The sequence below is a fragment of the Lissotriton vulgaris genome, unplaced genomic scaffold (genome assembly GCF_964263255.1).
Source record: "Lissotriton vulgaris unplaced genomic scaffold, aLisVul1.2 SCAFFOLD_1111, whole genome shotgun sequence".
In the NCBI taxonomy this organism is placed as follows: Eukaryota; Metazoa; Chordata; class Amphibia; order Caudata; family Salamandridae; genus Lissotriton; species Lissotriton vulgaris.
In genome coordinates this window covers 99,081-126,000 of record NW_028253888.1, presented here as the reverse complement: position 1 = coordinate 126,000, position 26,920 = coordinate 99,081, and positions in this window count along the sequence as shown.

Genomic DNA, 26,920 nt, shown 5'->3' with positions numbered 1-26,920 from the left:
ATTCTTGGGGGGGCTCCCACCACCTGGGGGACCACTGCTAACAGTGACAGGAGGTGTTGGAGCCTTACCTGAAGGTATATTCTCTTTATTGCCATTCTTGGGACAACAGCTATCTGTTTTGTAATGCCCCACCTGTTTACAGGCATGACAATAAGGCTTTTTCTGGGTTGTAGAAGTGTCTTGGGACCCACCCCCATTCTTGGAGTTTTGGGGCCCTGGGGAAGTCTTTTCCTTACTTTTATCCCCACCTTTCTCTTGAGGCTTGGTAGTCTCTTTCTTTTGGTCACCACCCTGGTTCTTAGGCCTGATCCTGGTTCTGACCCATTTGTCTGCCCTCCTACCCAATTCTTGTGGGGAGGTCAGATCAGAGTCAACCAGGTGCTGATGTAGAAGCTGATTTTGACAATTACTTAAGATTTGCTCTCTCATAATTAAATTATACAATCCTGTATAGTCAGTAACCTTACTTCCCAGCAACCAGCCCTCCAGAGCCTTAGTGGCACATTCAACAAATTCAGACCAGTCCTGAGTCTGTGTTTTCTGGGTATCTCTGAACATTAACCTGTACTGTTCAGTGGTTAAGCCTAACCCATCAATCAGAGCACTCTTCAGGACCATGTAGTTTCTAGAATCCCCATCACTAACTGTGAGGAGTCTGTCTCTGCCTCTACCTTCAAAGGAGAGCCACAAGATTGCTGCCCACTGCTCCTGAGGGATCTGCTGTACCATGCAGGCTCTCTCCATTGCAGTTATCCATTTGTGGATATCATCCCCAGCTTTGTAGGGGGGCACAATCTTACTCAGGTTTCTTGTATCAAAGGACCTGTCTTTATCCTTCTGGATAGTGCTGCCACCAGTGGATCCTAATCCACTCTCTCTAGGCTGTCTTGCTCTAGCAAGTTTCTCTTGGGCCAGGGCAACCTCTAGTTCTTGCCTCTGAATCCTAAGCTCAGCCTCTCTAATTTGAGATTCTCTCAATTTGGTCTCATGTTCCCTTCTCTGAGGGCTAGTCATCTCCCTTCTGGAGTGACCATGAGAGCCTCTAGAGACATGGGAGGTATTGGATTCACCTGAGTGATTCCTCCTCCTCCTATGCCCCTGGTTAAGTCCATTTGGGTGGCTGGGCAAGGTCAGCCTTGCTTCAGTCCCAAACACACTTAAGTTAGCCTGGTTCAGTCTACTGACCAGCACCTGACTATTTCTGTCATCATCTGACTCACTGCTTTCCACCTCCTCCTCTTCCTCTTCCTCTTCATCTACCTGAGGAGCTCCAGTGGTGGAGGCTTCCTCATCTACCAGGATGATAGGGGCAGGGGTGTCTACAGTGTCATCCTCTGAAGGATGGCCTCCTTCAGCATTCCCTGTGGGGTTTGCTTTAGAGGGCTTTAGAGTCTCAGACTGGTCTAAGAGCTCTCTTAGGTGGTCTGTAGTAAGGGAAGGCCAGGTCTTCAGACCCCTTAAGACACAAAGCTGTCTTAATTCCTTAAAGGAAAAAATAGCAAATTTGGATGGTGCCCTTGGAGGGTCACTCTCAACAGAGACATTCCCAGTGGAACCCTCTGCTCCAGACATTGCTCTAGTGTGGGTGGATGTGTTGCAATCTACCTACACTGGTGTTTACCTACTAAACCTATCTAGTAGTTGTAGCTAGGGTGTGCTACTCCCTTTGCTCTACAACAACTAAGTTCAGTAGAACTTAAGTATACTAGTCTTGTTTTATATGTACCTAGCAGGTACCTGTATGATCTTTCAAATGATAATCTCAAAGATTGTAATGGTAAAACAACAGCAAGCTCAGATCCCAATCCGCTGCTCACCAATGTGAGAAGTTGGCCTGGTATATAATGCTCACCAATTCTTAGTGATCACTTTGTACCATGCCAAGCAACCCTTATGATGATGGTTGTAATTCAATCTTGTAGACCAGTTATCCTACTGGTAACGTGGACAAAGCAGTCTTAGGCTAAACTCTGAAAGGCATGTGAAGCCAGCTGTTATACCATACACAACCCCCTTGAATACCAAATGAAAGGGACACCACACAGATATATATTGAAAATATATATTGATTTATTAACTATAAAATCCCCTGGACTCTTTATGAGCACAGAAGCACAAGAGTTAAATCACAAGACAGTTTAAAATACACAAAAGTTGCACAATATGGATGAGCCCTAGGGGCCACCTAAACCATATACTAAGAAAGTGGTATAAGAGATACCAATAGGAAAGGGAACAGGCCTAGGGCCTTGGGAATCGCTGGAGCTGTTCGAGACTAGCAGTGACTAAGTCGGGAAAGGCCCGCGGGACTCGGGTGCAGTGTTCAAAGTGCACGCACTTTCCAATGCAAAGTCCATGGTGGGTAAAAAGTACAAAGTTAGAAAGTTAGGAACCTTCCGAGTGACCTACGGAGCTGAAACTTAAGACACAGGCCCTTGAGATGTGTACCAGTGCAGGAGCACCGGCGGAGCTGAGTTACCTCACCCACAGGAAGCGGGTGCACAGGGTCGAAGTAGTGTCGGGTTTCGTCACGCTGGTCGATGGTGCTTGGAGCTGAAGATGCTGCAGGCGGCTCGATGTGAAGAGTTCCGGTGGATCCAAGGGTGGATCTGAAGATGTGAAGACCTGAAAGCAGAGGGGACAGTGTTCAAAGTCACTAGCCAGTGACTACCGTGGAACCAGATTGGAACCAGGCGATGTCGGGTGCAAACAGGCGTTGTCGGGTAACTTCTTTCTGCAGCCACGTGGATACCCGGGGTCGAGGACGTCCAGGAGTCGGTCACGAGCTGTCCCACGCAGGCTTCTCGCTGTTGGCGGTGTCGGCAACTTGATCGGAGCAAACAGGCCTTGGCAAAGGCAAGCCAGGCAGAAGTTGAAAGATGCTTAACACTCGGACCAGCAAGGTCAGAGCGGGTGCTCCTTTTTACAGGAACTTGGGTAGGTCTGGAGCAACCAGACCTGCTGTGTAAATCGTCGGTTTCGTCGCCAAGATGGCCGCTGACCACGTGGCTAGTGGCCGGGATGGCGCGCCGAGTGGCACAATGCAAAAGGACCCCACGCAGATCGTGGAGATGCTGGATGGCTGATCTTCAGTGCAAGGGCTGCTCGGTGGTGGGGGTTCTCAGTCCCCAAAGCACAACGTCGAGGATGCCTCAGAAGCTGCGTAGTCAGCTTTTCGAGTGTCTTCCAATAGGTTCGGTCCCACGTCACTCGGTGCCTCCATGGGTCCCTTCTTTGCAGGGACTGTGGATCGGGCTCTGAGAGGTCTGGGAGTCTGGTTCTTGTCGGGCTCTGGGCTCGGGCTCCGGCGGGAGGCGGCGGCAAAGCAGACGTCGAGTTGCTGGTTGGTACCTGTGTTTACAGGGTGGCCACTCCTAGGCCACAAGGGAGATTCTCTTCAGTCTTCTGTGCAGCAGAATGTCGAAGTCCAGTCTTCTTCTTCGTGTAAAGTTGATTCAGGATGATCTGCTGTGCAATGGCACTGCTCCCACTCTTATTCCCAATCTGAGGGGTGGATCACCTACTAGGTCCCTCCTCTGGGAGGAACCAGGAAGGGGGGCGGTTATACCCCCTTTCCTTTGTCCAGTTCCGCGCCAAGCCTGGGTCTGGAAAGTCCCAGGACCGGTTTGGACTGGCCTATGCACGGGGACACCTTGTGTGCCCCGGGCATGTCTGATCTATTCAGCCCTGTCCTACCCAATACACAAAACCCTGTCTGGGGTGGTGCTCGCACCTCCCCAGGCAGGAAACCCTTTGTCCAGGCCCTCCTCGCTGGAAGGACTCCCAGCAGCAGGAGGTCAGACATGTGTCTGTGGTGGCAGCATCCATTTTGTGATGCTGAGGCTCTGGTTAACTTTAACCGGGGTTAAGGCTACACACATGTCGTGTCCCTCTAGAAGGGTGGAATGATATCCCCGTCGACAGAACTGTCGAGGGGATAGTATTCCAATTCGTATGACACCTTACTCGACATGTTTTGATAAAGCCAAACCAAAGATAGCATTTAACCGCGAGGATTATAATGCACTTAAGAGTATATGGTATGGCAATATCCCGGAACAGTTTAGGGAGTGGTTCCCGACAGCTGCAGACAGGCTCAGCTCATGCCAGAGCACCATCTCACATATTTCCAAGCACTCTGCCTCCAGGATTGATGAGGCCTTCCATAGGAGTGGCTGATAGGAACATATGTGTCCAGTTTAGGGTTAGGCACAGGCATACTGTACCTAAGCAAGAGGTGATTACACCAACTTACCCCAGCTGAGTGATCAGCCAGTTGTGTCAAATATGGAGGCCAGGCCAGGGGTGGCACAATACATGCTGCAGCCCCTGGTAGGCCTTGGCTACACCTATGCCCTGGGTACCTATGGTACCCTGTTACAGGGGCCTATAAGGTGAACCAATTCCAATTGTTTTATGCACCTAAGGTACATGGAGTCCATTTTAGGGAGAGAGCAATCGGCCTGGGGCCCTGAATAGCAGGATCCCAGGCCAACTAAGTCAAAAACCAGCTAAACACCAGGCAAAAAGTTTGGGGGCAACCATAGTCAGATATCCACCTTCCTACATTAGGGACCACCCCCTCCGCCTGGGACGACTCTTGGTGGCCAGCGGCCCTTGGAAAAGCGCCCATCCCGATGGACCACTCACGGAACCTGGGCGTCATCCTGGACTCCTCACTCTCGATGACCAGACAAGTCAACGCCGTTTCATCATCCTGCTTCAACATTCTTTGCATGCTCAAAAAAACATTTCGCTGGATCCCCACCGAAACCAGAAAAACGGTCACCCACGCACTGGTTACAAGCCGCCTGGACTACGGAAACCCCCTATACGCCGGCACCACCGCAAAACTTCAGAAAAAACTACTACGCATCCAGAACGCATCAGCTAGACTCATACTTGACATCCAGCGTAAAGACCACATCTCCAATCACCTGAAAGACCTCCACTGGCTCCCTGTCAATAAGAGAATAACTTTCCGCCTCCTCACCCACACACACAAAGCACTCAACGAACTTGGTCCCGAATGCCTCAACACGCGAGTTTCCTTCTACACCCCCCCGCCAGCTTCGCTCTTCCAACCAAGCCCTTGCCGCTGTTCCTCGCATCAACAAAACCACCATGGGAGGTAGATCCTTCTCCTACCTGGCGGCCAAAACCTGGAATTCACTTCCCATTCACCTCCGACTCACCCAAAACCACCTAGCATTCAGAAAACAACTTAAAACCTGGATATTCGACAAATAATTTCCCTACCCCTCCTCAAGCGCCTTGAGACCCTCTGGGTATGTAGCGGCTATATAAATTATTTGACTTGACTTAACTTGACTTTTGTGGGTAGGGTTAGTAACCACAACATGAAAGGCCTCAAAAACGCAACAAGGACACATCACATTTTTCAACTGAAAACTGACCTTATCTTGCAATATGCCTAGCTGCGGATTCTGGGCCTCAGCCAGCACCTAGGGAAACCTAGCAAATATGTACATTTTCGATAAATAGACACCTAGGGGAATGCAAAGTAAGGTGACCTGTGTGTCTCCCACCATGGTTTTTCTACACAGACAAAAACACATTTTCCTCACATTTCTGTGATGGAAAGTTCTGGAAACTGCAGGGAGCATCTACTTTCCTACCACCTACCATTCCTGTAAGTCTCAGAATAAAAATGGTACCTGACTCATGTGGGTAGGGCTAATGTGCATGTCAGGAAAGGGCTCAAAACGCAACATGGACACATCACATTTTCCCACTGAAAACTGACACTTTTTTGCAATGCGCCTCGCTCTGGATTCTACACCCTAGGCCACACGGCACATAGGGAAACTTAGCAAACCTGTACTTTACTGAAAAGGATACACCTAGGTTAATCCAGCGTGGGGTGACTAGTGTGATTCCCAACCAGGCTTTCCTAAACAGAAGCCTTTGCAAACATATTTCCCTTACATTTCTGTGATGTAAAGTACAAGGATCTGCAAGGAGCAACTACCACCTACTGTTTCCCAGATTCTTCCAATGAAATTGGCACCTCACTTGTGTGGGTAAGGCTAATACCCATGACAGGAAACGCCCCAAAACACAACATGAACACATCACATTTTTCCACTGAAAACTGACCCTTTTTTGCAATGTGCCTAGCTACGGGGTTTGGGCCCTAGAGAAAGCTAGCAAAACTGCACATTTTTTACAACTAGACACCTAGGGGAATCCAGGGTGTGGGGGCGTGTGTGTCCCCCACCAGGTAAGGTTTCCCTACAAAGAAGCCCTAGCAATTCTCAAAATTTGACTAAATAAAAACATGTTACTCATATTTCTGTGATGTAAAGCTCTTGCAATCTGCAGGAAGCATCTAGTTTCCTACCACCTACCATTCCCCCAAGTATCCTGATAAAATGGTACCTCAGTTGTGTGGGTAGGCCTAGTACCCACATCAGGAAAGGCCCCATAATACAATGCTGAGACATATTTTCTGTCAGAAAAATGATCTGATTTGCCAAAGGTGGTAGCTGCCATTTTTCTGCAGGGAATCAACAGCCACCCAGGGAAATCTACTAAATCCAGACGTTTCTAAAAACTAGACACCCATCGGAGTCCAGGATGGTGTGCTCCATGTAGGGTCCCACAACATTTGTTACCCACCACCTCAAACATTGCTTAATATGGCACATTTTTGCTTGCATTTTTGTGATGGGCGGAATCCTCAAAATTCCTTCCATCCAGCATTCTCCCACCCTTCCGAATAAAAGCACTGCCCCACTTCTGTGGCTGGACCTAGTGCCTGCGGCAGAAAACAGCCAAAAGTTGGACTCATAAATAGAGAGCAACCCTTGCCCAAGGGTCGCTCCCCATATACATAAATAAACAAATGCCAGGTGTCTAGTGACTTTACACCCCCCAGTGGGCAGATTGGCCTGAAAAATGGGTGAACTGCCCCCAGGGAATGGGGGGAGGGGACAAAATTGCCAAAAGATTGTCTAGTACAAACATGGAGTGACCGTTGCCCAATGGGCCACTCCCACCACCAAAAACAACTTCCCTGGTGCCTAGTGTTGCTTTCCTGCTTGCGCAATCGCGGTCCCACCTGCGGTCCTGCAGCAGGAATACACTTTAGAGAGATGCAGGGGAAAGGAAAAGCTATTTCCATTCCCCTTTTCCTCTCTTCCCTCCTGATCCCTCCCAGGAGCGAGAACTTACCTGAAATTGGTCCTCCTCCCTCGACGTGCTGGAAGCCCATGTCTTCCAGCACCTCCCCGGCACCTGTTCATGATCTCGGAACACTGACGTCATCAGGTCTTAAGGGGAGGGGTTAGGGATGGCAGAAGAAATGCTCAGCTTCCATTACTGGTGGGGTCCGGTGATAGGGGGTCCACAGGAGAAGCGTCAGCGTTACCCTTGCGTCTGGCTATATCGAAGTGCTGGACACGTCCTCATCACCTGATCACTGGCGCTGAGGACGTGTCAAGCATGTCCATGGCACCCAAAGAGTTAAATCTCCAAAATGACCTTTTTTTGAAAACTAACTCAACCAACAAAAATCCTAACGCTCTGAGATAACTCAGGTTTCTGTAGTGTAGTTGTAATGGCAAAGCCTTGCGTGACTTTTACTTAAGAAAGAAATGAAGCAGCATTTTACAATTTGGAATATTATAGAAATATTTTATAGTTATAAACCATGCTTGAAAAATACATAACAATGCTACAAAATACATCTATTTAATACGTGTCCAGCAGGTGAATCTTAGGGGCTAATTACGATGGTGGGTGGATCGCATCGCAAGGCGAATTACCCACCGCCATATTAAGATGGCGGTGGGTATCGCGGCGGACAGAAAGTCCGTCCGCCGCTTATCCACCGGTCGGCAATCGTTACAATTGCCGGCCGGATGGAGCTGGGCTTAATAGATGGTGGAGGTGCCTAGCAGGCACTGCCATACATATTAGGATGTTGGGTTTTTAAGGCCTTTCCATGACTGTGATACACTTGGGGGGTGCCTATTGTAACCCCCCTGCATGTCCATGCACAAGGTGGCAGGCAATACGCAGCAAACCGCGAGCCCGTGGTACGGATCTCTGGACTGCTAGATACTAAACAGTTCCCCCTAGCTCTTTTGTAGGCTATACTCGGAGTGCCCTTGATCTGCCCACTTAGTACTGGGTCACTAGAGATAAGTGTCCAGTTGCGTTTGACAATGTTTCTAATGATCAAGTGTTGGTTATTGAATGTTAGAATGAGTCGAGTTTCATTGTCTGCAACTGTGGTTGTATTGTTTCTGCTTTGCGTACAAGTAGACAACAAAGATATTCTGTCACAAGAATTGGCTCTTACGATGGCTTTATCAATAATCTCTTTTGAATAACCTCTTTGTAGGAATCTAACCTTGCAAGCTGCTTGAGCCTCTGTGCAATCTATATCTGCACTACAAATCCTCCTAATTCGGAGCATTTCCCCATAAGGGATGCTCCTTATGAGGTGACCTGGATGGTGGCTACCAGCATGCAAGACACTATTCTCTGCAGTTGGTTTGTGGTATAGTTTAGTTTCTAGTTTCCCCCTGCGAGGGAAAACCTCTACATGTAGGAAATATACTTAGGCATGGGCGGATTTTGCGGATTGGCAATCCGCGAATTTGCGGATTTGCGAATTTGCGGATTGCCAAAATCCGCAAAATCCGCGAATCCTCGCGTTTTTTTTTTTTTAATGTTCGCACGGTTTTCTGCAAGTTCGCGAGGGTTTTGTACAATTTCGCAAATTGCAAAATTGTACAAAACGCTCGCGACCTTGCAGAAACCCGTGCGAACACAATGTGCCCAGTAGGGTATGTGCCTCTTGTGTGTATAAAAGGTCAGAGAAAGATCAGTTCAGCAGATGAAGAGAAAGAAGCTCCTGGTCACAGGAACAGCACGGGAAATGCGCTCGTGAAAGTCAAGGATGCAAAGCCTATCCAGCATCACAGCTGATTTTCCACGGTAGATTTGGGAAGAAGGCACACCTGTCCAGCCTCGACGACGCTCACGATTGTTTTTGGGCTAATGAATGAGTCACTGAATTTGAGCATCAACTAGTTCGAGCGACCATGTGTGTGTTACTATGCAATCGCCCCGAAGGGCGCAGGGGTCCCTTGAGTGAGCTGTGAGCTGTAACTATTTTACAATGGCTCCAGCAAGCTGCCAGCGCCGTTGTAAAATAGTTACAAAGTTAGCTTGCACAGGAAGCACTTAGATAAAATAAAGCAGCACCTGCTTCGTTTTATCTAGTGGTTCCTGTGCAAGCTAACTTTGTAACTATTTTACAACGGCGCTGGCAGCTTGCTGGCGCCATTGTAAAATTGTTCCATGAGTGGGGGTTCAACTTTTGAACCCGTTACGTCCGCGGATTTTTTTTTGCGGATTTTGCTGGAAATCCGTAAAATTCGCGGATTGCGGATTTCCCAAAAATCCGCAAAATCCGCGGGCGTAACGGATTTCCCGCTCACCCCTATATATACTGATGCGTCACTAATTTGGGCTGTGAACTGTAAATTGAGGTCATTTTCATTTAGATTGTCAATGAACTCAACTGCCTCATCCTGTGACCCATTCCAAATTAAAAAGAGGTCATCGATGTATCTTAGCCACCTTATAATTTTGGTATTCATGATGTCCCTGGCGTGAGGACCTGTTCCTCCCAGTAACCCATGTGTAAACAGGCGTAACTGGGAGAGAAACAGGCCCCATCGCCACGCCCCTTATCTGTTGGAACAATTGTTTACCACATAAGAAAAAGTTACTTTCCAGGCACAATGTGATTATGGCAATAATCATGCGTGTATGGTCATTCAAACAATCCAGTCTAGAATCTAGGAAATGCTGAGCTGCTCTCAGCCCGTCTTTATGAACAATGCTGGTGTACAATGAGGTAACGTCAAGTGAAATTAATAGATAACTTTGTTTCCACTGCACGTTGTTAATTTTGCTCAAAAAATCTCCTGTATCTAGTAGAAACTATGGTAATGATCTGACAAAGTCTTGCAAGAAAAAGTCAACATACTTGCTCACATTTTCAAGTATACTGTTGCAAGCAGAAATAATTGGACGTCCCGGCGGTGCAGATCTGTCCTTGTGAATTTTGGGAATGAAGTAAGCTACTGGCATTACTGGACTTGAATTCGTCCAAGGTAATAATACCAGTGCTCCTCCAAGCCATCAATTTAGAATAGATATCACACTTCGCTTGTTGTACTTGGTTAGCATCTGTCTGTCGGTAGCATGTTCGATCATTTAGCTGCCCCAACGCCACCTCCATGTACATTTTTCGGGCCATAAAACAACATTTCCTCCTTCGTCTGATTGTCGTATGATTATGTTAGTATTATTTTGCAATTTTTTGATCAGTTGATGATATTCAAAATCACGGTAGTGATGTTTTTTGGAAAAAGTGTCTTGTTTAAGAAAAAGTGCTCTGAGTATGGAAATATTCTTTGGGGGTTAGCTGCAAATCTGTGAGGTTGACAACTGTTTGTGATACATCAGATCCCTGACTTATCTGCGGTTCCACTTTTTCCGCGTATTTCTTGGTTTGTTCGTTGCCCCTCCGCTGTTTGTTGCAGCGCCTCCTTGCTGCCCGCTCTGTGCTGGCATTTTGTTTGTGTTTGCACTTTTGGCACCAGAGCGGAGGGTCTGCTTGCGATCCTGCTGGACCACCTCTAGCTCCTGTGCTAGGGTAAATTTTCGAAACCCCGCCCTCTGTGCTCTTGCGAACCCGTTGTCAGACTCACTGTCTATATTTGAACTGCCTTCTGAGATGGAGGACATTTCAGCCCCTTCAGGCCCTGTCATATATGCTGTTTGTAATATCTGTCTTTCAGGTGGCGATTTAGTGGTTCGTTTTGCCTGTGATGTTTTAAGGCGATCATATTCTTTGGCAAATGTGCAAATTTGGCCATGCTCGTAGTCAAGGCGGTCCCGTTGAAACTTATATGCCTTGCGCCTTTTAATCACATCTTCTTCCCTTTTCAGACGAGCCACCATATCGTCTCGATATTTTGTCTTAAGTGGTGAGTCTGGCAGTTGCTCAATCTCCCTATTAAGTCTATCAATTTCCACCAACAGTTTAGCTCTGTCCATCTCTGCATACTTGATGAGTATTGTCATTCATTTCTTAGACGACTCCAAGATGCATTCAGCCCAATCAGCCAACATACAAGGGTCGGGGTTCTCATATGACGGGGCAAGGATAATTCTTAACCCATAGGGAACCCTGCCGACCTCCAGATAGCCGGTTAATGAGCAATGTTCCCACCATTTGGACTGTTCCGATTTGCTTGCCTTCTCAAAAGCCTTAAAAAGATCTTTTATGTTGCCTTGCAAATCTTGTGGGGGGGGCTGCCAATGCGCCAACTGTACTTTCCCCAGCCGGGGAATCCGTGAACATACTCTTTGCTGCCTCAACCCGTCCCTGCAACGTGTCGGCAGACATGGCTTTCGGTTGTGAGCGTTACAATATTAAGTTGCGCTATTCCGGTATTAAAAGCAATGTCTGAAATGGAAATCGAGCACACGCCACTCGGGACTTACATATTATTAATAAAACATATACAATATTTTTTCCGTAGGATAGCGAGGGGGTTAAATTTACTATTCACACTCCAGAGAGTGCAACAGTAGGAAAAACATTGGATAGCGTAGGGGTAAAAATTACTATTCCCACTCCAGAGAGCGAAACAGTAGGGAAAGCGTTGGATAGCAAAGGGTTAAAAATTACTATTCCCACTCCAGTGAGTGCAACAGTAGAGAAAGCGATGGATAGCGTAGGGGTAAAAATTACTATTCCAACTCCAGAGAGTGCAACAGTAGGGCAAGCGTTGGATAGTGGGAGGGTAAAAATTACTATTCCCACTCCAGAGAGAGCAACAGTAGGGAAAGAGCTGGATAGCGTAGGGGTAAAAATTACTATTCCCATTCCAGAGAGCGCAACAGTAGGGAAAGAATTGGATTGCGTAGGGGTAAAAATAACTATTCCCACTCCAGAGAGTGCAACAGTAGGGAAAGCGTTGGATAGCATAGGGATAAAAATTACTATTCCCACTCCAGTGAGTGCAACAGTAGGGAAAGCGTTGGATAGCATAGGGGTAAAAATTTCTATTCCTACTCCAGAGAGTGCAACAGTAGGGAAAGCATTGGATAGCGTAGGGGTAAAAATTACTATCCCAACTCCAGAGAGTGCAACAGTAGGGAAAGCGTTGGATAGCGTAGGGGTAAAATGACTATTCCCACTCTAGTGAGTGCAACAGTAGGGAAAGCGTTGGATAGCGTAGGGGTAAAAATTACTATTTCAACTCCATAGAGTGCAACAGTAGGGAAAGCGTTGGATAGAGTAGGGGTAAAAATTACTATTCCCACTCCAGTGAGTGCAACAGTAGGGAAAGTGTTGGATAGCGTAGGGGTAAACATTACTATTCCAACTCCAGAGAGTGCAACAGTAGGGAAAGCGTTGGATAGCGTAGGGGTAAAAATTACTATTCCCACTCCAGTGAGTGCAACAGTAGGGAAAGCGTTGGATAGCGTAGGGGTAAAAATTACTATTCCAACTCCAGAGAGTGCAACAGTAGGGAAAGTGTTGGATAGCGTAGGGGTGAAAATTATTATTCCCACTCCAGTGAGTGCAACAGTAGAGAAAGGTTGGATAGCGTAGGGGTAAAAATTACTATTCCCACTCCAGTGAGTGCAATCGTAGGGAAAGTAAATACTTCATATATAAATATAAATAACATAAATATTAATACCAATTACAATATAATTAAAATATTTTACAATTTTGTAAAGCATAATAATTATTCAATTAAAATTACAATTGAAAACTAAATATTAATAAAAATTACCTACTAATGCTAATTATTTACCAATTACCAATAAATTAATTTACAATGTAAAAATACATAAAATTTTGACACAAAAAAATATTTAAAAATTGTAATTACTTACAATTAAATTACTTCCCAAGCTATTCCCCTTTAAACACACAACCCACTACAGAAAATAATGTAATAAAAGTAACATATTTATCACTTTATCAATTACAATAAATTACCAATTATATTTTAATTAATGACCAATTAATAATTAATTAATAATTAATTCTAAATAAATACCAATAAATGAATTAACATATTTAATTAATTATAATTAAATTACTTCCCACCCTATTCCCCTATGAACCCACAACCTGCTACAGAAAATAAATTACTAAAATTACAATATTTATCAATTAATCAATAAAATTAATTACCAATTATATTTTAATTATTTACCGTTTCAAATTAGCGATTCCTTATTTTGCGATTGTATTTAAGGAATCGCAAATTTTGCGATTCCTTAAATGCAATGTAAGAAGCACCAAAAAAGTGCAATTTGGCCTTAAGGAAACGCAAATTACCACCAACTTCAAGTTGGTGGTAATTTGCGATTTCTTTGAAAAATTCACTTTTTTGCATTTTTCAAAGTGCAATGTGAAGCACATACATGCCCTTAGGGAATGTATGTGCGCCACATGTGCACCCATGCTTATTTCAGGGGTGCATCAAGGTGTCCTCTTGACACCCCTGCACCCTTGAAATTATTCTCAATTTGTGATTGTCAAATTTCGAATTGCAAATTGAGAATAACTTCCCATTCATTCCTATGGGCCTTCTGGCCCATAGAAATGAATGGGAAAGTATTCCTTAATTGCGATTCGCAATTTGCAAATCGCAATTAAGGAATATTAAGAAATCGCTAACACATTGCGATTTTTTACATACTTCCCTATTTGCAATTCTCAAAAAGCGATTTCTAAAAAATCGCTATTTGAGAATCGCAAATCAGGATGTTGATACATAAGGCCCTTATTGTTTTGCAAATTAATCACTGAGTAACGGTATTTCACCTGGCAATTTTAGCACCAGGAAATACCGAGCCACTCGGAAGGTGGTGCCTGAGAAAAAAACTTTCTTAAATGTAGCTGCTCGCGACAGGCGGCTTCTTGAACTTGAAAGGCCTCTTTCATCTGCTTGAATTATGTGCGGGCGAAGACAGCGAAGACATGTCTTATGTGATGTCTTGTGTCGTGCAGTTTTTTTCGATGTCCGTGAAGGCCTTCGCATTACATTTGTGCACCTATCAATCACAGTAGGCAAATGATCTTATCAGTCATGAACTCTGGGCTGCAGAAGAGCATGCACAATGGTCCAATGGATACAATTGCATAACGACGACATGCACTTTTGCTGACTTGTCTTTGATAGTTATTTTCCATGACTCCTTTTCAAAATTGGCAGGAAGAACAAGCAATCTAACTTATCATTTATGTAGACAGAGTTGGACAATTTTATATAACTTCAGATTACATTAAAGAAAGGAAGTTTCAAAGGATTGAAAGACTCTTTCATATAATAAACCATTAGATTGCCATTATGATAAGTAAACCATTTGAAGAGAAATGCTAAGAAATGGTACTATCAGTCTGTGATAAGAAATGAATAGCTTCTTCACAGGATGGTTCATTTTTGGAAATGGAAAATCTAGAATGGATAACTTTATCACTTATTAGTAAATATATATAATACCTAAATGATTAAAGCATTATTCACTGCTGCTAATAACCCTTTATTTTACCCCAAAAGAGATTCTGCTCCGGGCCATTCCATCTTGTCTTTTATCTCGGGGCCTGGAATTGCCAACATTAGATGGACCCATGTGTGCTGCTGCGGGCAGAAGCTGAGACCACCTCCCACTCGCCCTGCTTCTTCTCAGTGGGGAGGCTGCAAGTGCCCCCAAAGCAAAAATAAATTCCAATACTGTGCGCTATTTACCTTCCACTTTTTAAATGGTACCAATGCAAATACATCACAGGTTCCATGAAAAATCAATTAAAAAATACTTCTTTTTATTTTGAAGCTTTAACTTTTTTTCAGAAAATACATACAAATACAATATTATAGTCAATAGAACAAATACAAACAATACAACCACCATTTCATCCCAATTCACACAAACTCCATCAAGATACCACATTCACTCAATACTCTAAAAAGTGGATGGTAAATAGCGTTCAGTATTGGCACTTGTTTTTGTTTTGGATTATATTGACTCAGCCTTACTGAGTAGAGTCAAGGCCCTTGGTTGTTCCTTGCAAGTGCCCCCAAACCATTGCCATCTCCTGCTCTGCCCTTTCCCTGCCTGTGTCGTGGGCAAAAACAAATTCAGAGTGTACATTTATCACCTTCATGAATGCATATTTGGGCCTTATTTTTTCCCCTGCTTGGGCCAAAGCACACATAATCAGACCTGCTGTTCCCAGGTCCTTGTGTTAATTCCCAATTCAAGGAAATACCTCCTAATGTCCATATTTTGGAGCGGGAATACCATCAGTGGAAATAGATCCCCATATCTGTTAAAAAAATATGGAGCACTCATACTCAGGGTTTTAGTGGAAGGGCAACAAAGAAGGTAAATGTTTGAATTTGGGCCATAATCATTTAATATCTTGCTATAAAATCATCATTAACAGTGTCTTTTTAAGAGGTAGTTTCCCCTGGTCAAAAGGAATACTGGAAACTGCAAAACATTCTGTCAAAATAAGCATGGCAGTAAATTAAACCTAGACTATACCATTGATTCCTTGACTAACTCCTACATTTAACTAAAATAGAAAATGAAGGAGCGCGTTGTGTGTTTCTTAAATGCAAATACATTGGTTTATAATAAATAAACATATCTGTCCAGAGATCCCCATAATATTTTAACAGGAAGTTGATATTAATTACGCTAGCAAATTAACAGAAACACAATAGACAGGTGTCTTCCATTCTGCTGCTGTGTGAGCTACCTCTAGTAATTAGTATTACAAGGCCATCCAGCCTGACAAAGAACAAATCTAAATGGAATAACGCAGTTGGCATACATTTACTTGCCTTTCAAACATGTCTGAGGCATTGTTCATTCTTTTCAGTGCAGATACGGAAGCACAGCAATTTTTTTCTCCACACTCCAGGGAGCATCATTGAGGAGAAGGGTATTGTAGTAGTGCAACTTTTGCTCTTTTATTTGTAGAGCATTATAATCATGGGTAGGCAGCACCTCAATGTCATCCTTTATCGTATTATCTTAAACATTAAAACATGAACTGTAATAATGTGAAAGGTGACGTATTAGGGATATATTCAATGTAAATGTGAAGAAATAAATGTTGTAACTAGATGTGTTTAGCTGAAAACAGTAACGTGCAGAGCATGTCGATGACAATTATTCACGTATATTTGATGTGGTTATTTAACGTGTTAATTTATAAAATCTCCGAAAATAGTGTACATTTTATTAAGGGCGGACGGAGAACTCCACTCCGCCAGCGGAGTGTGCAGAGATTTCCCTACTCCGCGCTCCGCTGAGAGCGCGGAGTAGGCCAAAACTCCGACTCCACAGCATAGAGGAGTTAGCCAGCCACCCCCCACTACTAAATTGGCTCCCCGCCTTCACCCCCCTATAAAATATTACTCACAACCTAATTTGAAAGAAATAAAGTCACTTACTTGTATTGTGGGGTCCCCGGACTGCCCTCCTCCTTTTCGCCATACATCGTGCACAAACTGCACATGCACGCACATATATGTATATGTACATAGGAGGAGGGCAGACAGGGAACGCCGCAATTCAGGTAAGTGACTTTTTTTCTTTTAAATTAGGTGTAAGTATTATTTTATCAGGGGGGTGGAGGCGCGTGGTGGAGCGAAGCGGAATTCCACGGTGTTTCCCCCCAACTCCGTGGACCTCCGCATAATTGCACTCCGCCAACTCCGCCCAGGGTTACATTTTATATGTAATTTCACGAGGCCTTTGTGCCATTTCTTATATAGGCCGGTTTCTGTAGGCATGAATTGTTTTTTTCTCCTGGAAGCTCTTGCATTAGATTAATAGTGAATTTAATATGTATGTCAGAATTGTTCTTTCTCACATTTCTGTTGCAAGTGGAGTCTTCATCCGTGTTAGCTAGAATAATGTCTTTGCTTTAGGAGTTAGGCTTAGAGAGAAGAGGATACATTGAACACTGATACTGATAATGAAGAAATGTTAACTTTACCTTGAGGTTATATGAAACACAAGACATCAAACACATGCAACATACCTGTTACTGCAAGAGGGAGGGAGTAAAGAATATTTGCTCCAATAAATCCATGAACAGGTGAAACTGAACTAAGCACATATAGCGTGCCCATGAAAGAAAGCAAGAACAGGCAAAAAATGTTTTAGCACGTCAGTGAAAATCTTTTTCTCCTTGCTCATCATTTTGAGCAGCAATTATTTGAGAAAGAAATAGGATTTATAGGCAGATGATCAACACCCCTGCCATGATCAGGGAAGCAGCCATTGCTGGTTACCGCTTCTCACCTGCAGTGATCCTTGACCTGCATGGAGGCTGTGTTGAGGAATCAATTCATCAACAGCTCATTCCTATGTCATAATTGCACATACCAGTATAATAGTTGCACCCACTTCCTGCCCACTGAAACTTTACAGAGTATCAGTGGAGGCACAGTGGCTATCAAACTGGCAAATTAATCATGATGCTTGTGACAAGTTCTGAGCAACATCACCAGTTTGTCACCATTTCATAGTCTGATATTTTCCTGTTGTATCTGTTTCTTAAATAAAGCACTAGTTATGGCGACTGTATGTCAGAAAGGTAAACTACGCTGAGGACAATTCTAACAGTGAAAAAGGGTTAGTTAAAAGCTGTGTGTGAGGAACATCTGTGATACCATCCAATCAGTGAATGGTGGGGGGGAACGAGTGGAATGAGTGATGATACTTGAACTAGTTACAAGAGAGTGGTGTTGTATTAGTGCTTGGTCTTATGTTAGGATTAACTAGAATAGACAGACCAAGTAGCCGGTCAGAATGCGTGGTGGTGCGGACAAGTTCCTCAATGGGGATTAGATGGAGAAAGGGTCTGGAGTATCCTTGAGAGCATATCCTCCCGTCTCCTTCTCTAAGCCTGTCACTTTTACTTGAGACCCTATGCCTCCATCATCAATGCAACTGAAGGAGGCAAGCCTGTATGTTCTATATCTGCTCTAGAACCTCAAGTTGATGTTACTTCTTCTCAGCATGAGAGTGTGGAGGGGAGAGAAACCACTAACAATGTCAATCAATTCGATTTGAGTTCTCTAGACACATAGTAACCATAGGCTACTCTTCTGAGTTAGTTGATTTATTACAAAGACAAAAGTAACTGAACATACAGACGCCTGAACATGAGGGTGTAGAAATACATTGGAACCAACATAGAACCAAATATGTGAGTAAGGTTGAGGCGGTGCTGTTATATGTAGTTTTAGATTCCGATTGAATTTCCTAATTCATGTCCTTATATAGGTACAATTTGCGTTGGGCATGGAAATCCAGTCCTTATTTAGGCATAGTCAATTCTGCCCAAATACAGGCATGGCTACTTCCATCCGTTCATCTACGTCACAACGATTTCTTGGAAAATCAGACTCTTAAACCGTTAGGGACTTCCCCTTGCTTTAATATTGATTTCTCCAAGAAGTCATTTATTTTGCATGAACATCTATTCCTTAGGGGTTCATCCATGACGTTCATATGCAAGACTTTACGTCAAAGCTGGCATTCCTAAACAGCTTCAAGGTATAAATATACCTTCACTTGCTATGGGATAGCACAGTGTGGTTCGGTGCACTTCGACTACCTACTTGCACTACGCAGCTCGCTACAACAAGTGCCAAAGGAAGCCAAATCTCCAGCTGACGCACTGACCAGAAGCTGTCATTCTCTGCCGAGAAATCCAGGTCCAGTGTTTCTGACTCCCTTGCGGCATGTTTGGAAATCGAGTCAGTGAAAGAGATACCAACCTCTCTCATTCTTAGGTATGGGGCTGATTAGAACCAAGAGAAACCTTAGGCAACTCTTGGCATAACTAAACCTATGCTAAAGACCACACTTACTTCTTCCCTCGTACTAGACCTAGGTTAGGTACATTGGGGTAGGCGTATTTTAGAAGCACCAGTTGAGTATTTTAGCCTGTGTTATTTATGTATGTATTTTTATATGTCATAGAACCAGACATTGCTATTACAGTATTATTTTATATTACTGTTTACGCTGTACGCATTATACTTTGCATTCTGTCTAACGATTGTAGCAGTTCACCCCTCTTGTATGAGAAAGAAGACTGTTCAATAAACTCCTTTTATTGAAATGCCCGTCTCTCTATTTTCTCTGCAACTCTGTAGAAACGAAGCATGCACGATTGACTGAGTGAAATAGTTATCTATTGCTTCCACGACTCTGAATATACGTTTTATTCTTGGGGAAACAAAGTTGTCATGTTTATACGGTTGTCAGAAACTAATCCCTTCTTGTGTATTCGAGAACTTTTCTAGTGACATCTGAGCTAGCTGGCACTCACAATTAAGTTTAGTATACTCGATAGAGACATACTGACCTCAGTCCTATGTCAAATCTATAGGGTATATTATTCCAATGCGCAGAGCATATTGGGAATATAGGAACTACAGTGCAACATGCACAAGACAATTAATTCAAGAATCAGAATGCAAAAAATCAAGAAACATGAGTCCAAGTTCCACTGTGTAAAAGGTTAATGAAAATAAAGCATTAATCTGTCCCTACACTAGCACTAACAAGGCATCAACCATTCTTCGGGGCAGGATAGGTTAAGGTGTCAGCATGTACAGTCATCCTTAGAAGTCTCTCCAATTCAATGGGTCAGGTAGCATGTAGCTACAGATATAGAGCTCTTTGAAAAATGCTGTCTCTCCAAAAGCAAAAAAAAGTGGGGCTCTCTCCCTACTTACAATGCTCCAATATCACTGGTGTCTTCCCAGGATTCCTTTTGGGTCACGTTACACCATCCGATAAGGCCACATTCTCATAGGTTTTTTTCCACAGGACGGCGTTGCTCCTGAACAGTAACACAATGATTTTGATTCCCAGGCCTTCTCCGGTGAGAAAGTATAACTGTTCTCCTTATCAGCATTAACTCCCAATGTGTCCTCTTCTCTCTTGCTAAGCTCCCAAAACAAATACATTATTATTATTCTAACTAACAAGGGCGCTTCTTCTACCTGCAATGCAAATGTGAGAAAGAGCAGAATTCAATGTGCAAATGAAATTAAAACTGTTAATTCTAATGCGAGATCTTCCATCTTGGAGTCATTTCAGGCCTCCAAGATTCAGTTAACATAAGAGAAATGAACATGGGCTTTACGAAATTGTATAGAAATGAAGACATATTTAGTTAATAATTTTATCTGCATTTAAAATGACACAATTAATAAGCACATTCAACAATAAATGATTTCACAACACCAGCATTTCAGTTAATATTTTCTGCTAGTTACATTTGATTTCCGCATAAATTCTTCAAGTACTCTACATTTTGGCCTATACACACCACATTTGTGTTGTTACATTTTTCAAGATCCTAACACCTAGTTTAACAGAAGAAAAGACTATATGCAGATGCGTTCTACACATGCCATTATAATGCCTCCCTAAAACTGAAAATGGATTTTGCGCTGCATCATAATAAAACAGCCTGTCTACTCTTGCCACATATCCACTGTATTTGCCCCACTGAGGGTGTATGGAAGCAGATATTTAGTTTCTTGTAATGATTGCCTGTATCTCTTTTGTGGCCTCCTGTTAGGGAAGCAGTCCATGGAGAAGACGGCAAGGCCTAAGGTGTTGGGTGTATATATCTGAACTTAGGCATAGTGTGTGTCATCTGTCTGGTGTTTCCTATTCCCTTCCATTCAGAATTCTCTACACTAGCAGTTGAGTCCCCCCCTCCCCCACCCCCCCCGGAGCCAATCTCGGTCGCTGGGGAAGAGAACTCGCCTAGCAGTCATAGGGTCGAAAGCTAACTGTAAAATTACTTTACAGTGAGAATTTAAATATAATGAGGCTCCACCCCATCATGTGTAATGTAATGTTATGTAAATAGGTACTTGTAAAGTGCGAGGCTGCTCCAGAGAGTGTCCCGGCACTGAAAGGACCCCGAGACAGACAGGCCTAGATCTAATGTTGGAATAGCCAGGTTTTTAGTTGGCTCCTAAAGGCGAGGAGTTCCTGCACCCGTCTAAGAGAAAGTGGCAGGCTGTTCCATAGCCAAGAGACCATCACTTGGAAGGAGCTACCATCCATGCGGGAGAACTTAGGGATAGTCATAAAAAGCTGTGCTAAGGACTTCAAAGCCCGTTGCGGGACATAGTGCTGAATCCGTTTCCTAATGTAAGAGGCACCCGTATTATGTAGGGCCTTAAAAGTCAGGACCAGAACTTTAAAATGGATCCTCTTCTTCAAAGATTTCAAGTGGGGAGATATTAGCGCTCTGGGACCCACCGTGTGTATAGCTCTGGCCTTCTCATTCTGGATCACCTGCAAGCGACTAAGTAGAGAGTGAGGGGGTAGAAGCTCAGAAATCCAACTACTAGGGGGAGATTTCCTCCCAAAACTGACTGGTGATTCCCATCAAGGCTGAGATCTTCACCTAGGTGTAGGGGGAATCTACTTACGCAGATGTAGATTTGCTTTAGTGAATAAGGCCATCTGTGTTTACTGCACTGATTACAACATGAATTACATTTTTACCACATACTTGTCCTGATCATTTCTCTAGATTATTGCCTGTGAAATCTGTCTGAGAAAAAAAGTGGTGAATGATTATTACTGATGCTTCGATTCAGGATCTGCAGTTAATTAATGCCTGGCAAAGGATTAATCAGGCTGCTCAGGAATAAACTTGTTATTATCGCCAATTTCACACCGCCTCACGTATTGATTTTTTATTAACATCACAATCTCTGTTGCTTACTGCAGCAGAAATTGGCAGGAATGCTTTTTCGGATCATGCTTATGTTCAAGTTGATTTTGAAAGTGGGAATGCAAGGAGGAGGAACTCCAAGTGGTAGATAGACCGCCTCCTTCTTCAAGACCCTTTGTGGCTTGAGAGATAAAGGGATTGGATTCTAGATTATTTTAATACGAACGAAGGAACAGCTCTGTTTGGGGTGGATTTAAAGCTGCAGCCTGGGGTCAAATCATTGCAGCATCTGCAGGAAAGGCGAGAAAACGTCGAGAAGAAATTGCAGAACTCCAGCTATCTCTTGAAAGCGCATCTAAATTTTGTAAATCCTCATCACAGGGTCAGTGGGAAGTAGCAAAGAAGATTTTGTAAGACTATTTTATTCTTTAGGAAATCAATAGCTCCCAGACCTACTTACAAAGGGTTTACTAAGAAAGTCAAATGGTGGGGAAAATGTTAGCTTGGTCAACGAAAGCACGACAAGAATCAGCCTGTAACTTGGAGGTAATAGACCCTAAGTCTAATATAGCAGTAACTGATAGAGCAGATATTGCCTCGGTCTTTATTGAACATTATCAACAACTATACACCACTAAACATATGACCAGCCCAGAAGCGATTCATGAATATTTTGCAAAAGTGGAATTACCCAGGATATCCATGAATTCAGCTGTTCAGCTTCAAAATTAAATAACCGGATCAGAAATTTTGGCAGTTATAAAGTCTACGGCTGGGGTAAAAGCCTGCGGGGAAGACGGAATACCCATCGAATTTTATAATACCTTTGCTAATGAATTAACACAATTTCTGAAGAAATTATTCAACTATATCAAAACTGGAGGTGCTGTTCCGTCGGAGTTCAAGAGGGCGATTGTGGTCAGTTTTACAAAAAGGGTAAGGAACCTAACAATGTGAGCCCATACAGACCGATTAGCCTCCTAAATGCCAACTATAAGATCTTGATGAAGATATGGGCACAGCAATTTACCCTTTTGGTTCAGGAAGTAATTCAAGTCTACCAAACGGGTTTTGTCGCGGGACAGACCATGTCATCTAATACTGAGTACCTGGTTAAAGTACTTGATTATTTTAACGTCAACAATACACCAGCCTGCATCATGATGGTTGGTGCAGAAAAAGCCTTCAATGTAGTTATTTGGGATGCTTTATTTTTTGGGCTCAAAAGGTTTGGTGTCCCGGTTCAAGTAATTTCCATGCTACAAAACATCTATCGGGGTCTCAGGCTCAGTTAAAAATCAATGGGAATCAAAAAGGGTCAGTGGATATTAATCAGGGGACCAGGCATTAAAATACGAGCTAATATAGATATTAAAGCCCCAATTTCAGGCGTTTTCAAAACTAAAGCTCTTTGCCGATGACGTCTTTCTTTATCTTTGCCCCAAAAAGCCAAACATAGATCAGGCTTTGGCCAAATTTAGACAATATGAACTAATTAGGGGATATAGAATCAATCCAATTAAAACTGAGATTATCATAATAAATACTGGAGCTGAGTTCTTGCTAGATAATTAGAAACAGCAGGCTCTCAAAACTGATCCTATATGTCATCTTGGGATTTTGGTTGCAGGTCACTATGGCCAGCTCGTTAAATAGAACTATGAGGCAACTAGTATTAAAATACAGAAGTTACTCGAAAAATGGGCAAGTTTTCCATTAACTTTAATAGGTCCAGTGGCGATTATTAAAATGTCCATATTACCCCTAATAATATTTCTTTTTTCTTACATCAAGATTAAGATCAATGCTAGCTATTTTAAAGGGCTCGATTCTATGATAAAATCATTCATTTGGAGCAAAAAGGTCTCAAGAGTTAAACTATCAGTTCCACAACTAGATACAAATTTGGGTGGCTTAGCACTATCGGATATCCGCACATATTACGAATCAGCTTTATTGGATTTGGCAGCTTGTTTATTATCTAATACAAAACGGGTAGACAATTTTTTCATAAAATAAGATAATCCAAAAAGCAGGAACTTAAATCCCCACATTTCTTAAAAGTTCCAAACTCCCCCAAAAAACTAGGTACAAAACGCTTCTGGATCTGTTGAGTAGACTTCACTCTTTTTTTAAACAGAGCGGTTTGCTGGCTTTCACACTCTAAAATTGAATGAGTGTAGAGACTTTGGTCTTCACATTCACTCCACCCAATTTAGAACTTGGCAGGATTCTGGCTTGGGTGTAGTGAAACAGGAGAGAATGATAACTTGGGAAGAAGTTCAGACCAGGTGTTACGATCGCAATATGTCATTATTTTTTGAATATTTACAAATAGTTAATTTCGTAAATAAATATAATTTAATACTAAGTTGCTCCCCTTCAAAATTAGTTACCGCCTTGTGTTCCGTAAATATGAGAGGGGTGGGAAATAGTATCGTCTGATACGACACCAAAATGAATCTCCTTTTGGTGAAAAGGTTTCTGGAGAAAGTCGCTTCGGAAACTAAATGTTTTTTGTACAGTCAAGAATGGCAAATAATATCTATCACAGGAAACAAACGGTCATAGCTGCCAACTTTAAAAGAATATTACATATCAATGGGGATACCCAATAGGCTACAAGACCTGGGTTATAGAGGCGGTACAATACAAAAAGCGGTCGAGTAGCACAAATAGCTTAAAACATGAACAATTTTACTTGCATTCACCATTAAGTCACTGTTGCAATTTTATGCAGTTTATTTGCATTAGATTAGATTTATCAGTAGTGGCAACACTGTTACGCCTTAAATTTAAAAATATATGAAACATTTACACAAAAGAGAGTGGTGTTAAGGATGAAAGGATGAAGGATGGGATTGCGATGGTGATTAAGGAGTGGGGGTAGTGGACAAGGACAGGGTAGTGTGTCATATATACATCAATATCACATATTAGTACTGGTCCGGCCTTGGTGCAAGGTCAATTGTTCCGAAGGTAACACATAGCAGTGTATGGACACTATCACATTAGTTTAAAGTTGTCCTGGCTTGTGAGTTGGTTGAAAGTAGACGTTTCGACCCCTATTGGGTACACTAGGTGAGTCCAACCTTAGGGTGGGGTCTTCCTCAGGACTAGCAATGTGAAGAGTACCTAAAAGTTAAATGAATAAATGGTGTTACATAAACTCTAGGGTTACAGGGAAGGTGAATGAGCGTGGAAAGGGGGTCATGAAATTTACCAAATTATAAGTCATCCAGCGTGTTTCCCACGAACTGTGAATGTTTGTCGAGATGGGGCTCAGCCGAGCTCCTAGAGACAGAGAAAACACGATTATATTAATATCCATGAAAAACTGAATGTAATCATGGAAAACACCCTTCACAATAATGACACTTACTAAGTAAACGGTTTGGGTGTATGGCTACCTGTGCACGTACAGGCGTAATGTCAATGCAGGTAAATGAATCCCTGTCACATTCCAGATAAATCTGCAAAGACCGTAAAATGAAGCAAAAAAATAATAAGGGCTTGTGGTCAGCGCTGGGTAATGTCATATAGAATTGTGGTGAATGAAATCAAAACATTTAAATGGACGTTAAACGTTCTAGCACATTACTTAAGTACTGCACGTGTCGTATTAGTGCAGAAGTTTAAACAGCGTGGTGCCAACTGAATCGTACGTCGGCCCGCGGTATTAAGGACAAATCAAAAAGACGTACTTCGGCATCCGCCGAGTTGAGATTCCGCAAAACAAATAAATTTTGCAGAATAACGCATTGTCCTGTACAAAGTGAACGGGGGAACTCGGTTGGTGCCATTGACGCGGCACAAAGTATAGTTAAAAACAGAGGTGGGGAGGGTCTACTCGCCTACGACTTTCCAGTGATGTGGGGAAGATTGCGAGGAATGCTTCCGCAGCCACCGGGAGACGTGTCTGATGGAAAGAGGGGAACTAAGTGCCCGCTTCTGTTCTGCTTTTAAAAATGACACTTTGTGGCAGCTCGAATATCAATGCATATGCCTCTAACTCTTGGAGGACTCTGCAGATAAGATCTCACGGGTACGCAGTCTATACCCTTACAGCTAGCATGCTCTTACCTGTTAGCAACCGCCCGGCTCTGTCAATGTGGCATCAGTGAGCTCGCAGTTGGATGCGTCAGTTTTAAAGGCCTGCATGGGTTACGTGTGCGTTAAGTACAGCAGCTATATCTTAACTCGTAAGGCGGTGTGACACCGGATTGTTGCCTGACAGCATTAACATAGTGACAAGACCTCGATGGAAAAGGTATGCATCTGGCTGCTGTGTGTCTCATGAATGATCTAAAATGGAATTGTCACGTCTGTGTGGCAGAGGGTAAAAACCGATGACAGAGCAGAAATTGTGCGTTATCTTTAGCAATACATTTGACGATAGGACAAGTTAGGAGAAAGCTTCTCAGATATATACATATGGGGCAATGAGGCCCGTTAGATGCTAAATCCTACATTGTACACACAACATCCATGGTACATTGTGAAAAACGGTTCAATATTGATATTCAGAACAATAGTCATGTTAAGGTAGAGGCACCATTAAATAGAACAACAAATGGCATCTTGGAATAATGCAACATAGTATGTAGTTAATAATACGTTTGACGATAAGACAAGTTTAGGAGGGGCTTGGAGAGTGCTTCTCAGATATATACATTTGGGGCAATAAGACCTGTTTGATGCTAAGCCCTGCATTGTGCACAAAACATCATTGGTATATTGTAGAAAACAGTTCCATATTGACATACGGAACACTGGGTCATATTAAGGTGTGGGAACCATTAAACAGAACTGTACATTGCATTTTAGATTGATGGAACATTGTATGTAGTATAACAGAAAAGACATTACTCAATAGCAAGGATAAACATTTGAGCATTCGTGCCATCAAGTTTGTTAAGTCCATTGGTTACACTGTCCATTTTATGCATCTATTTGCATTCCCTTACGTTGTCTGATTCTCGCCATGTAAACCGGGGCATCTTAAATGTAAGGGAATGCAAATGGATGCATATAATTGACAGTGTGACCAAAGGCCCCAATGAACTTGATGGCAAGAATACCCAAATGTCTAGCCTTGCC